This window comes from Motacilla alba, chromosome Z, assembly GCF_015832195.1.
Source record: "Motacilla alba alba isolate MOTALB_02 chromosome Z, Motacilla_alba_V1.0_pri, whole genome shotgun sequence".
NCBI classification, from domain to species: Eukaryota; Metazoa; Chordata; class Aves; order Passeriformes; family Motacillidae; genus Motacilla; species Motacilla alba.
In genome coordinates, this window is record NC_052046.1 from 4576110 (window position 1) to 4584677 (window position 8568).

Consider the following 8568-nt stretch of genomic DNA (forward strand, 5'->3'; position numbering starts at 1 on the left):
CTCAATCAAACTTTCTCAACAACCACAAATGACATTTATCCCTACTTAACTGGGAGTATTTAAGGGGTTGAGTATGGAAGTAAGAGGGGTAGGATAGGCTGAGCTATCATATCTCTTTCTGCAAAGGACTACAGCAAGACTTTCACAAGCGTTTATCTGGAGCTGGGTGCCCAAAGTTTGCTGATGCTTTCAGAAATGTCCCAATGTACCCAACTGCAATTTTAGTTGTGGGATACTTTACACATAAAAGCAGCTGAACCCCTTCTTCAAAATTCACACGACTCACCCATCACCACAAAGTTTGGCGAGCAGATCCACAGGGGGTACAAGCCGTGATGAGGGAGATGACAAATATCCTCCCACATCGTATCTGGGGAAGAGATGCTGGCTTGGGGCCTGAAAACAGCCAGTTGACCTGCTGGAGAGAGCACCAAAGCCTTCTGGGGAAAAAACCAAAAAGATATGCTGACTCAAATGGTACAAAATGCTGTAATGGGTTATTACTGCCAGAAAAGGAGGTCTTCATCCTTCTTTCTTGTCCCTTCCTCACAGCCATGAGCTCCCGCCCCTCCCTGTTCTGACACTGGCTGTAACAATTTTATTAAATAAAACAGCAGAAAACTCCTACTACTCTTTCCTCCCCTGAGACATTGAGTCTTAAGAACTCCAAAGGCAGCAGCAAACTAATGGACAGGAGAATTCACCCTGGAAGGGAAGTCTGGAAGGAGCTCCTACCCCAGTGCCAAAAAGATGTAAGCAGCCTTTGAATCCTTTTCCTCAAAGGGTGATGCATCCTGATTTTACAAAGGTCTTGTAGCACTCAGAGAGAGCTAATGCCATATGGTTTCCCACTTGCTGCCCACAGGCTTTCCAATGGCACTCTGGGTGCCCCAGATTTCTTGTGTCTTTCCTGGAGGAGTGTCTTGGATGCCCCATGGCATCTAAAGGCCCTAGACAGGTATGTTTAGGCACCTGAATCTCTCCACCAGCTATCTCAAGTGATGCCACTAAATTTCAGTAATATCAGTGACTTTAAAGGGCTGTATTCCCTCCAAGAAAAGGGGATGTATTAACTCTTAATTATTGCACAAAGTGCGAAAAAGCACAAGTGTTTTCACAAGTAGGAGCATATTGAATGCTTTTTAAGGTATAAAATAGGAACTAATAAACAAGAGATTTCAAGCACATCTGCATTTCAAATTTCTGAGTTCCTATTCAGGAATGTTAATAAGTTTAACTAGCTCAGTGTTACCATATTTCTGATAGGGAAAAAAAAGAAAGAATTTACAACGTAGACACATATATCTGTAGATTATCCCACCCTTGGGCATTTATCTAAAAACACATATTTTTCTATTCTCTGGTATTTGCTGTAACTGAAAAAAGAAAAAAAAAAGGGGAGAAATAAAAAGATCAATACTCTCTGTGCAGGAATCCTGGGAATGGGACTGAAAAGAACATGATGGTACAGACACATAAAAGTGAGGCTTGACCATATCACTTGACCACTGCAACATGAAAAGCTCCATTAGCGAGATTTGTCCTTTTCCTTCTCTTTTCCTGCCTGTAGGATTTGTCCTTCAGTCTGTGAAATAAAGACTTCAGCAAACAGTGCCACCGCATGGGCCCTCAGTGGAACTGTATTCACTCAGTGATATCCTCGCAGGAAAGGGAAGAAGAAAAAGAAAACCCCACACTTCAGCATTTCTATTAAATTCATCCTATCTTTTCATCTCTGCTCTGGAAATTCTCTCTCTTTAGCAATAAACTGAAGGTTTTATAGTGTCTTACATAATAAGGTGAAAAGACCTTGGTTTTACTTTTCACTGCAATAACTTGGTGCTTGCAAATTTCTCACTTCAGGTTAATTGTCTCTTCAGAACACATGACCCACACTGCCGACAGGCAGAATAAAACAGTTCTGTATACTTCTAATGGATTTATTTAAAAGGATGATGCGAGGAGCCAATATACTTTTGATCTGTCTCAACCCTGCTTATCAGAGGCTGTGGGGGAGGGGTTGCACATGGGCCATGTCAAGGAGGCAGCTAGGAGAAGATGGAGAAAAACCTTGTCTCTGGCGAGACCTTGCCTGGCAACCAGTTCATATCTCACATGGAACAGGCAGTCAGCAGGGGAACACCAAAGACACTGAACCCTCCAGAGACACTCTGAAACTGATGGCAAAATATATCTACCAATGGACTGCACTGGGACATTGGATTGGATCATTGGTCTCGTGTCAGCAGGTGGACTTTGGGAGGAGCCAGGGGCATAAAAAGTAACAGCATCACAAGCTCTGGGGCCTTTTGAGTCTCACATTTTTGCCCCGGCCCTAGCCTACCTTTTGGCTCTCCTGCCCTCGCTGGCTCTTGCTTGCCCTTGTGTCTTTCCTGCCTCCCTGTGTCCCTCACCAACACCCTGCCTGCCTGCCTGCTTCATCTCTGCGTCCCTGCCTCAGTCACCTGTGTCCAGCCCTGCCCACCTCTGAGCCTCACCACCACCGTGATCCTTCCTGCGACCCTGTCCAGGCCTCTGGACCCCCTGCCTGAGCCCTCCCTTGTCTCGTGTCCGGTCGCTTGTCACCACAGGAGTTGTTCAGGCAGCATTCACAGCCCTCACCTTGTGGATGTTGGGAGCACTCCTCAACCCCTGGTGGTAAAGCCCTCTTTTCCCCTCTGTCTCCCCTCTCTCTTACTGTCTCACTCCCATTTTTCTTCCTCTTTTCTTTGTCTTTTCTAGCTCTCTTTAGTAGGGCAACTCCTTTTTATTTTATTTTTGATTACCAATAAATAATTCTCAGATAAAATACTTGCCTCGTTTGGCTTAATTTCATTCTTGACTGTGGGGGAGAAATAATCCTGTTCACTTTGGCTCAACAGAAAGCACTCTGGGAAAGGTCGGGCTAACAGCAAGGTACAAACCAGGTCCTGTAAGCAGAGATCAGGCTGTATGGCTGGCATGTGAACCTGGTGCATGGGGCAGTGTTTGGCTGGGGAGGTGCATGGACACCACATGACCAGAGAGCTGACTGGGTAAAGGGACGCATGAACAGTGACGCTGCAATGACAGGGAGCCAATGCATGCTTGTTTGGGCTAGGTTTAGAACATAAAAGTGTTTCGTTTGTTAAAATAAACAATCTTCAGGACAAACAAGGAGGTCCATGTGTCGTAGTTCCCCATAGCAATGCCTGAACATCTATTTTTAAAATAACTTCTCTCAGTTCCCACAGTGCAATGTGACATTTTAATTAGGAGCAGCAGCAGGCAGGGTGGCCCTGGCCTAGCCAGACACCGGCAGCTGTATTGACCTCACTGCAGATGCAACTACAAGTAATGCCAGTGCAGTCTCACAGCAAAAAGCTGACAGCAACTTCTCACAGATCACCTGGAACATTGACGGGCTGGATCTAGGAAATATGAAAGATCGAACTAGAGGAATCTGTACACACCTGGCAGTATACAGTTTTCACAGGAGGTCATCCCACCACATCTGTCTTCTCCAGATGAAATCAGGCAATTACACTATTATTCCAGGCAACATAGGTGAGTATTTTACTGTCATCATGTTAAAGAAATGAATAGTGAAGTTACTGAAACATGAGATAATACCTTTTCCAACAGCTACTATGAAGAGAAACCTTTCTGTTTCACATGTGAGTATATCTGGTATTCAAGTTTGCCTTCTGACGTCTCATCTGGAGAGTACTAAAAACACTCTAAGGAACATATAAAGCAGCTGCAAATAGTATTAAACTAAATGCAGAAGGAGTCCGAGTCCACCACTCATGTTTTGGGGGGATATGTGGTGGTTTTAAATAGCTTGGGTTTTGGTGAGGAGGGAAAAAAGGGAAAAAAGCCAGCCATGGAAGTGATTTTTTGCTGTGAGGAGTAGCTAGCAGCTTCCTCCATGCCTGGCAAAACCAATCACCAGCTAGCTTTGAGAATAGGCACACTACTAAGACAATTAGAAAAGCTGCTAATGCCTCTATGATAACATATTTAAGAAAGACAGAAGCCACAGGAACCTCTCTTTCTCCCTGCCCTTGGAGTGGTGGTGGGGGCTGTTGGGCCCCTTCCCTGTGCAGCCAGCCAGGCCCCCTTCTCAAAGATGGTTGTTGGACCCCGTGCTGGCACTGCCACTGGGCCATGCCACCGGGGGCCATCCTGGCACCACAAGCAACCATGCAGTTGCCACCATCCCAGTCCAAGAGCAGCCACACGGACAGGACTGTGCAGCTGAAATTGGTGTGACCAGGCACCACCAGGGTGGTGCCACACAGCCAAGGCTATCTCAGCATGGCCCGCAATGGATTTTATTTGCTTGGCTGCTTTCAGCCAGCTATGTTGCAGACAGAAAGACAAAAGTGGCGGCAGCAGCTTTTCTTTTTTGGCACCCCACATGAAGAAAAGGAGTGGAGTGAAGCCAGCAGGTGATGCGGCTTGCTAGTGGCAGCAGGGACCACGCGATCAGCAGCGAGAGGCAAAGCAATTCCCCAGTCTGGAGCCCGGATGAGATGAACTTTTCAGTGCTGCAGGACTCTATAAAATCTTTTAAATTCATAGGTAGAGCTTAAGAGCAGATGAACCTACAGACACCAATTCTCTCCCAGATCAGGGGGAAAGAAAAGGTGAAGACACGCGAGGAGAACATGGCGACACTAAGATCAGTGCAAAGGAGGGAGGAGGGAGGAGGTGGTCCAAACCTCAGAGCTGAGATTCTTCTGCAAGCTGTGGTGAGGACTATAATACAACAAACTATTTCCCTGTAATTCATGAAGTGCATGGAGGGATGCAGAATTCACCTGCAGCCTGTGAGAAAAGGGTGCTCACATCGGAATGTGTGGATGTAGAGAAGCTGTGGTCTGGTGAGAGGCTTGAACAGAGAGAAATAGAGAATCTTTGCTTGGAGAGACAGAGGAAGTGGGTTCTTGCTTTTATACTAGAATGTGGGAATCACCCCGGGTCGGGGTGACCCCGAAAGGTAGAAAAGTCTCTTCTCCAATCCGTGCTGTCAAAGAAAAATTCGTGAGTCTTCAGCCGTCGGTCTCAAGGTTGTTTATTAAATGTTAGCTAAAAGATTTCTCTCCTGAGCTGTCAAAGTCTGCTCAGCAAGTCAGCCAAAGGCACATTGCCCTCCCACGGGGCTGGTGTTGTCTTTTATACTATATGCTACGTATTTGATATTTACAGTTTTGTCCCAATACCTATCACCCATATTGAACAGTGACTTTCTACTCTAAACCAATCTGTGAAAGCCATCCTTACCCAAAACACGGAGGTTAGGAAGAAGAAAGAAGGACAGGGCACACCCAATACCCTCCATCTTGGAACTCCTGACCCCCCTGTACAAAACCAAACCCCCCTATACAGAGGTCAAAACCCCCATGTACAACACCTGAACATTTTTTCCCTTCACCTTATGATTATTTCTACTATTACTTCTACCTAAACTTTTGTGACTTGTAGTTCTTCATGAAAGGTTAGCAATTTGTTCCATGGGTCAGGTTCAAAGCCACAGGGGTTTCTGGCTGCATGCCAAGGTCTCCAACACTCCTGGCTGGGACCTGGAACATCCAGCAACGTCTGAGGGACGTTCTGGGTTCCATCACTAGAACAACTCATCCTTAAAAAGTGGACCTCCGGAACTAATGGCCCATGGTAAAACAGTTGTGGGAAGACTGTTTTTTGTCCATTGGAGGGGCTCACATTATAGCATGTCGGGCGGGACTGCTATTTGTGAAAATTAAACTCTGTTGGAAAAGTTCACAAAGAACTGTCTCTTGTGGGAAAGACCCCAAGACATAGCAAAACAGACTCCTCTCCCTAAGCCAACTGAAGAAAGATCTTTAGAAATAACAAACTGACTAAAAATCCCATGTTTTGTTTCCCTACATTGTTGGTGGGAAGAAAAGAAGGGCTGGGGTAGGGAGGAAAGGTATTGTAAAGGTTTATTCTAGTTCTCATTATTCTTTTGTAATTCTGTTAATAATTTTTTCTTTATACCTTTCAAAGTTGTTAGCCTGTTTTGCCTTTAAAGTGTTTTCTCCTAATTCTCATCTCACCCCATGAGTTTTCTCCCCCCCTCCTCTGCTCAACTATAGCAGAGGAGAATGAGTGAATGATTTTTCATGGGTGCACTGGTATTTGGTACAGTGATCCATCTGCCTCCTTCCTGGATTTCTTAGAAGCTTTCAGAGCAAGACCCTCTGTGTCTGGAATGGAGTTGGCTGGGGACTGTGGTAGTTGGTGCTTTACAGTTGTTTTAATATAAAAGTTAGACCTTCCATGTTAGTCAGTTACAATGGTTTCTCCCGTGTACCCCATTTTGTTCCACGAAATGGTTCGTTCCTAAGTTGTTTACCACAAAGTTTTCCCACCACTTGTCTGACCATCACTGTGTCAGTCTCCTTGTTCCTCCCCTGATTCCCTTATAAGCCCTTGTCAATCCCAGTTGTACTGCCCCTTACTCTTGTTCAGTCTCTGTCGTCACTCCCCTTGTGTTCTGGAATGTTCTGTGTCAGTTAGCCCTGCTTCAATGGCTGATTGGTTTATAAGGCTTCCTCCCTCCCCCGCATGAGCCCTGTTGGTTATGTTAAGTGATGTGTTCCTCTCCTAACATCCCTGGTACCCACCCCTTGGACCATTCCCTCTTTAAAAATGCTAGTCAGACACATTTTCCTCATCGCTCATCCCTGATCCCTCCCAGGAAAAAAACTTTCCTTGGATTTCATATGAGTGATCTCTCCCAACTTCCTTTGTCTCGGTTCCTTGTGCCTGTTTCCTTGCTGTGCTACCTACACCACAGCCTGCTGCAGGGAGCCGCAAACTCTCTGTAAGCACCGCCACCTGCAGAGGTCTCAGGAGAGATCTGGGGGTGGCCACTCTTGTGCATGCCCTCTGGCCACGGGAAGTGTGCTAGCCTGGGACTTTCTATCCTGTGGCCACAGCGTACTGCCACAAAGGACCATTGGCACAGTGTCCAAAGTGTCATAGACTGGGTCTCAGCCTTGTGGGCAAAAGTCAAGTCCAAGCCAGGAAAGGAGAAATCTTCCATTTGTGTGGTGTTGGGTGCTCTCTATTTGCCTGTACAAGGAAGGGCTTCTTGGTGTTGCCAGGAGAGAGCAGCAATCAAGTCCCTGGAAGTGCTAGTGCAGATACTGCAAGTCCATATTGCAGACCTGCGGGGAAAGCTGGAGGTCAAACGGGCGCACAGTGACAACCTGCAGCATGTTTTAGGGGACGTGTTAGTGATGGCAGCTGGCATGCTGGTTCTTGCCATGATCATGCCGAGCCCTGCCATGGCGCCACATGCTGCCAGTCCCAGAGCTGCCAGTCCCGGTTCACTTAAGAGCACCTACTAGTGAGTTAATATACTACATTTATACTGGAAAAAATAAAGACTGAACAACATAATGGTCAAATTGAGGTAATAATTAAATCAGTAAATCACTAGACTGTATCAATACAATACATAATGAAATCAAATTATGGGCTTGATAGAAGAGTAAATTACTAGTCTTTGTCTTATGCTGAATTTAAGATAGGTGTTTTCCTTCCATTGGTGTTTTACTAAGAGTGTTGGCCCAACGGGTAAAGAAAGCAAATATCCTCATATATGGCTCTGGTAGTCTCTTAGTAGTTTTCCCTGGAAGAAATCTAACACACAATAATGGTAGCTGAAATTAAAAAAAATACAGCTCTTGTTTGATTTTACCAGTGCTCCTTGTGGGAGTCGGCCAGCCTGAGGTAACCATAGACTTAAGGCCATGGGAATAACCTTTCTAGTTAGGGTGAGGAGAAATGGCTGCTGTGAGTTTAAGAGCATTATTCCATATAAGGTTGTTTTTTGAGTTGCGATTAATGATTGGTTGGTCATATTTGACACGTAGTTGTTTCTAGTTCTCTTTTATGATTGGACCCCTATCCTCAGATCTACTTTATATATTGTTGTGTTTCCCCCATTTTTGGGTCCTTTGGAGTCAACCCCATACCATGTGGTCCTTCTACTAGTTGGTATTTCATCTATTAAAGTTACTTTGTTTTCAGGTAACTCAATTGACCCATCCTTTTATTTGCCACACTGCTCCCAGCTGGCCTGGTTCTGAGGTTGCAGAAGGCAGGACCATGACAAGTGGCACCTGAACAAAGGCACTGATATTCAGGATTCCGTTAGGATCATGTCAGCAGGGAGAAGCTGACTGGTAGGCCATTCCCTTTCTGGTGTGGAGTTTTCAAAACCAGGACTGGCAAATGAATCGGCAGATTTGGGCATCCAGAGAAGTGGCGACCTGTGGATACCTGCAGTAGAGACAGGTGAGTGGAAAGGGGGACATCCACCCATAGTTAACCAGGGGAATATATCCAACCCCAATCCAGCTCCGTAAGATGGACTCAGGAAAGTCAAATGTAGAAAAGAATGTATATGGACTATTCAAATTACTTTTAGCAGCTCATGAGAAGGAAGTACAGAAAAGGGAACTGAAAGCCATCATAAAGTGGGTCTTTTGTAACATCACCAAAGCCACTAACATCTTCACGGCAGATTTCTGGGACTTGATGGGGGTG

General features: G+C 45.5%; 1 pseudogene; it reads left to right on the forward strand.

Annotated features, from left to right (window-relative positions):
• Positions 1-934: 934 nt before the first annotated feature.
• Positions 935-7364, forward strand: LOC119695522 (annotated as a pseudogene).
• The last annotated feature ends 1204 nt before the right edge of the window (positions 7365-8568 follow it).